The following is a 6,691-nucleotide window of genomic DNA, read 5'->3' on the forward strand; positions in this document are numbered from 1 at the left end:
AACTTGGGAGGCTGAGGAAAATATGAAGTCTAGATATCCCTACTTATTTCCTCCTCCAGAGAAAGGTCCGACTAAGACGTCATAATCATAAGGTACGTGTACAAATTCTTTTATTGGCTATTGTCGTTGGTCGTGTGAGGCCATGGTCGTTATTCATAATTGTGGGCTTGTGTGGAGTTGGGTTATTAAGCTTCTACGAAGAGAATTGTTAGTGGTGTTGTTACAAAGGCGACCCTACCAAAGTAATACAGATCACAAGGAGTTGAACATTCGAGGTTGAATGTTTCTAAGGGGGGAAGGATGTTACTTCTTGCGACTTTCGTACGTTAAAATTTTGTTTTCAGTTAATCAACATAGACTCGGGGACGAGATCATCTTTACGTTAACGTACTTACGTTATTTATAACAAGCAATAAATAAGTTTTATGAAGGATAAAGTGGTACACGGATTAAACAAAACGAGTTTCGTTGAAAGTGGCCAATTTGGAATAAAATATAGGTCGAGCGATAATACCCGATAATAATGAACTAGTATCATGCAAGGTACCATATGACCACGGTAGTCTAATGTATAAAGTATATTAAAAATAAGTTAAATTTTAAGTAATTTGGGGTAATACTTAAATTATGCAGGTAATTGGTTAATTACCGGATAACGGGACATTACCCGATTAACTAATAAGTAGGTAAAAACTTAAAAATCACTCCCCAAACACGTGGCAAGAATCCACCATGTCAAGAATGTGACTAAGAAGTCACTTATGCCTAGGTGGCAACCTAAACATGAATAAAAAATGATGACTAACCAATTATCTGCCAAGATTCAATATGAATCAAAGGAATTCAATGTTATTCTTTCAATTCTTAAGAAGAACCAGAAACGTTTCCTCTCAATTTCAAGGAAACCAAACTTTATTATTTCGTTCCAGAATTTTAGGAACCAGAAAGTATTTTAGTCCATGAATTTCTAAGGGGCAAAGGAAAATTTCGTTCAATCAACGAAGGTATGCCAACGAAATATTATACGTAATTTTTCCTACTCCAGGTATGTTAAGGCCCTTCCTTCTTTCTTTTGGCATGGTCCAAATTATACTGAAGAAACGAGCAAGCACACAATTTTCATATATTACTCCATTCATAGAAATAGTAAGGATGTCTATATTCTTGATTCCTCATGAAAAATATTATTATCTTCTGTTCACAGGGTCTCAGAAAAATAAGTATTTGATAAAGTTTATTCAAAAAAGCATTTCTTCTGTATGTGTATGTAAAGTTTATTGGATAAAGTTCCTTTTAATCACTTATTAAGATGTCAACAATGGAAATAAGCTCCTTGATCAGTGTATTAGCGCTTTCTATATTTGTATAAGAACTTGTGTAACATTCTTTGGAAAATGTTTGCTTATTCGTTGTAATGTACTATTAGTCTGCCATGGTCATACATAGCTCCTCGTTTTATATGTTGAGTTAATATGTAGAATAAGAATACATCTACATTAGCTATATGATGGTATAAAGTACCTAAAGACAAAAATGACCTTTAAAATAAGTAATTGGTATATTTCATAATTTCATGCATTTATACATGTACATTGACCCATGATCAGACGGCGTTATATATGCGTATATATATGAATATGGAATATGGGAAAAGGTTACGACATTATATACGCACCATCATCTGATCAGCTGGTATACGTTGATGATTTGCCACAATGGCCGAGATGATATGATGGGATGCCCTTAGAGGCTTGATGATGTTATGTATGTACAGATATATATGTATGTACTCAAATGGCGTTATATACACGTATATATGTATGTATATATATGTATATAGGATATGAGAAAGGTTATGGCGTTATATACGCACCACCACCTGATCAGCTGGTATATGTTTGATATTGCCCATAATGGCCGAGATGATATGATGGGATGCCCTCAGTGTCTTGATGATATTATGTACACCCATACCTATGCATGGCACGAAATTTATACGCACGTGCATGACATTATAAAAGTTTCAGAATTTACAAAGTTATTCAGATTTAAAGATGTGTTTCCTTATTCCATGTTTCATCTATGTGTTTTATGTACTAATTTTCATGTCTTACATACTTAGTACATTTTTCGTACAGATGTCCTATTTCACGGGGCCTGCATTTCATGCCCGCAGGTGCAGGTAGGCAAGCTGAGTGTACCTCTTCTTAGGATCCCTGATCATTGAGAGTTGGCGTACTTCATTTGATCCGGAGCTGCTTTTGATTTTGGTACGATACGTTTGTGTGTGTATATATATATATATATGGCTATGATGTGGCTCAGTCCCATCTTTGTACAGTTATGTTTCTATTAGAGGTATGTGGACAATATGTCTAGTTGGGTTGTATGTGGCCTTGTCGGCTTTCAGTTTTGGATGTATAGTTGTCTATAGTAGCCTTAATGGCTCGCCCACTTTATTCTGCATGTATACGTACATATGCCTTGATGGAAGGTCTCCTTCACGTATGTTATTTTCGTAATGCAGCAGATATTATTCAGGTTCATATCTTAGACGTATGCTTAGGGGTGTTTGACAGGTAGTACTCAGGCATCCGTCGAGGCCCATCGGTTTGGGTTATGACACAATCAATCCTTACAATGTGGTAAGGACCCCATTTATATAGAAAAATGTGGGATCCTATCATAGTACAAACGCATTTATTACAAAGGTATGGAGATAGGACAGCTAGTCGACGTCATGATGCGGGCTCAGACTAGCTTGACAGACTTTGGGAACTCCCTTCTTTTCCAATATAGCCGTTGGTCTACATTGCCCGGAGGTCGAGCATCGACAGCCCTCGAATATGAACCTTGACCCCAGTCTCGAGCCTTGGGAAAGTATGTTCGTGGGTCATCATAATGAAGAGGAAATTGGACCCTCCGATTTCACCGTGCACAAAGCATATTTCTATAATTAGATTTAGAGGTCCTAGGTTATTTTGGCTCTTTTGCCTAAGGTTGGAAATTTTGAAGTTTAGAAGTTCCCTATGTTTGACCATGATTTGACTTTATGGCTATCAAGTTCATATTTTGGTTTTGGGACTTAGAATAGGTCTGTTTTGCTATTTTTTTCACTTGTCTATAAATTTCGGTGTCTTTCCGAATTGGTTTGGTATAAATCTGACTCTTGGGGTGTGAGTTTAGCGATTCTTAAGTTTCATTATAATTTCCATGTGTTTTGGTGTCAGATCCATGGTTCCGAATGTTATTTTGGTGTTTTGAGCTTGTGAGCGAGTTTGTATGATGATTCTATACTTGTATGGAGCCTTTGTGGCCCCGATGAGCTTCAGACGTGTTTCAGAGTGTTTCAGGATGTTTCAGATTTTGTTGGTTGTGGGTTGATGTTGCAGTTCTTGAAAATGTGAGACCCTATTCGCATTTGTGGACCTCGCATTTGCAAGGTGAACTGGGGTCTGCATTGTTCACTTTTGGGAACTATGGATCGTATTTGCGATTTGTCACCCAGGCAGGGATGACCGCATTTGCGATCAATTGATCGCTTTTGCGGAAGGGGGAAGACTTCGTGTTCGCTTTTGCAAACTTTGGATCACATTTGTGATTTGGCACCTAGGCAGGGAAGACCACATTTGTGATCAAGTGATTGCTTTTGCGGAGGGGAGAAGACTTTGCAAATGCGAAGTTTGGGTCGCATTTGCGACATCTACAGCTGAACAAAAGGTTGGGATTTCGGATTTAGTCACATTTTATCACATTTGTTAGCCCTAGAATTGGTGGGAGGCAATTTTAGGATGAGACTTTCATATCAAACTATTGGGTAAGTGATTTTGAATAACTTTTGATTATATAACATGATTTTTTATGGATCTTAACATCTAAATCATGAGATTGAAGATAAAATTTGCGGAACTTTTTACTATGTTTTAAAAAACAAAACATTGAGATTTGAGAGTCGAATTGGACTCCAATTTGAAAACCAAACACATATATAGACTCGTTGGGTTATGGATAGTCGAGATCTTGTCACGTCCCGAACCTGGGGGAGTGAGACCGGCACCCTGTGCCTCATCTATCCTTGCGTATCCACTTTCGACTAAGGGACTCTAAACATATAATGTCATTCTTTGGCCATGAGGATACATTGGAAGACAATTTGCGAAGCAAAATATAAAACTCAACGAAAACTACAACTGGCTAAACATCAATATAAAGCGGGGCCGACAAGGCCGTTATAACTACTACAGCTGACAAACCAATGTAATATACATATAAGGCCTACAAGCCCAACATACTACACTAACTGACATGAAATGTCTACAAGCCTCTATTGATGGATGTACCGTGATCGAAACTCAGCCCTGATCTACCTTTACCTATATACATATATATACAAGATGTGCACAAAACTCTAGACCCGGCAACTCTGAAGGACGTGGAGCATATCAATAAAGCTGAACTCGAGCAACACCTACTGAGGAGGTCTACCCGTCTGTCTGACTGAACCTGCACATATGAAATGCAGCATCTCCGAAAAAAGGGACGTCAGTACGAAATAATGTACCAAGTAAGCAAGGCAATAATATAGCTGAAAGCTAAAACTGAACTGATAATATATTAGCTAAAAGTAAATGGGAGTCAAAGATAATCTGAAGATATGCTCACCTGCTGATACTAACTCAACTCTCTCAATATAGTAAGTAAAATAGTTGTTCAGCCTTATAAGGCTCGGTATATATATATATATATATCATAGTAGGCTTGCTCATAGGCGCTCGACCATACTAGGCTCTATATCTCGACCATGCTGGGATCACTCATAGGTGCTTGGCCACAGTAGGCTTGGTATATAACTTACCATATGGTCATAGGTTGCCTAATAGGGGCCTGCCCATCGATTATAGCTCGATGGTAGTGAAAATACTGTAATACTGTATATATAGCTTCTTTGCTCTCCTGACTGGAAGAAGACAATACTCAATTGAACATAAAGTCTAGATAAGGGAGAATAATTTAACTTATGATACTAGGATAATGTATAAATTCGGGAGTATGAACTTCTATTTATGTCTCGTTATCAAACATATGTAGTTACTAGATTATACCCAAAATAAAGGAAAGGTTTAGCTTAACATACCTGGAGTAGGGAAAAATCTGTATGATATTCTTGGAAAAGGTTGCATCGTACTCCTTTAAAATCGCAAAATCGTACGTTGCTAAGGTGCTCGAAAATCTCATTGGAATTGTTTTGTTGCAAGAAATTTTGTTGAAATCTTGTTGGATTGATCTTAGCGTCCGTTTTGAAATTTTTGAATTAGGAAGAAAGTTATAAGATTTCTTACTTGATTATTTTAAGTCCAAATGAAGCCAAACTTCGTAGTGTCTTACACGTAAGTGTCATATGTATATTACTTTAGATGGCCACTTTTCAATCAAGATTGTGAGTCACTTAATCTGAATGGGGGCTGCCACATCATACCATTTAATCCTTATCCAATATATCCTTAATTAATTAGGTAATATCTCATTACCCAATAATTAACCAATTACCCATATAATTAAGAATTATTTCAACTTACTTAAAATACTACTCACTTTTAATATACCTTGTATACCTTACTATCATGGTCATGTAGTATCTTGTATGGCACTAGTCCATAAATATCGGGTATTATCGCTCGGACCGTATTTTATCCCAAATCAACAACCGTCAATGAAACTCATTCGTTTACCCTTTATCTTTCACAACACGTACTTATTGCTTGTTATAAATATCATAAATGCTTATAATCTCCAGAATATCTCATCCCCGAGTCTATGTCAATTAACTGAAGATGAAACTTTAATCGTACGAAATGTGAGATGTAACATCCTTCCCCCCTTAGAAACATTCGTCCTCAAATGTTTGGGAAAATTTTGCTAGAGTCTCCTCCGTGCCCCACATTAAGACCAACTGGTACGCAACCAGAAAACATACTATACATGCCACCTATGGACAATGTTTATAAATAACAACACTTGTATTCATACATCTATCCATTATAAATTCTGAAAATCAAAAATAAGACTTACCTGATGACCTAGTGGCCTAAATAGAGATGTGCTGAGGTATTCCACCTCAAACCATATCTTCAGTTTGAAATAGGTGGGGGTATTTAGACTTTATTTCTTCCTCTGCTTCCCACATCATCTCTTCTATATTCTTGATTCTTCATAAAACCTTCATGGAGGCTAACTCCTTATTTTGTAGCTTACGGATTTGTCAGTCTAGGATGGCAACTAGAATTTACTCGTATGACAAGTCCTCCGTAATCTGTACATCCTCTATGGGAACCACTCGGGTAGGATCACCAATGAACTTTCATAACATTGATACGTGAAAAATTGTATGGACACACTTCAATTCCGAGGGCAATTCTAACTTATAAGCTACTTGGCCCACACTCAGAATGATCCTATAAGGCCTAATATATCGTGTGCTAATCTTGACTTTTTTTCCAAACCTCATCGTGCCCTTCATATGTGACACCTTTAAGAATACCCAGTCATTAACCCCGAACTTTAAGTCTTGTGCCGCACATCAGAATATGACTTATGATGACTCTAGGCTATCAACAGTCGCTCCCAAATAAGCTTTACTTTTTCTATGGTCTGCTGAACCAGGTCTGGACCATGTAACCCAGATTCTCCAACA

General features: G+C 37.3%; 1 long non-coding RNA gene across 1 annotated transcript; it reads left to right on the plus strand.

Annotated features, from left to right (window-relative positions):
- The first annotated feature begins 841 nt into the window (after window positions 1-841).
- On the plus strand, window positions 842-3,185 carry LOC142182542 (uncharacterized). The gene is made up of 2 exons (XR_012711346.1): window positions 842-1,045; window positions 2,139-3,185. It is a non-coding gene; the product is annotated as an uncharacterized LOC142182542 (long non-coding RNA).
- Window positions 3,186-6,691: the final 3,506 nt, after the last annotated feature.

The sequence above is a fragment of the Nicotiana tabacum genome, chromosome 7 (genome assembly GCF_000715075.1).
Source record: "Nicotiana tabacum cultivar K326 chromosome 7, ASM71507v2, whole genome shotgun sequence".
Taxonomy (NCBI): domain Eukaryota; kingdom Viridiplantae; phylum Streptophyta; class Magnoliopsida; order Solanales; family Solanaceae; genus Nicotiana; species Nicotiana tabacum.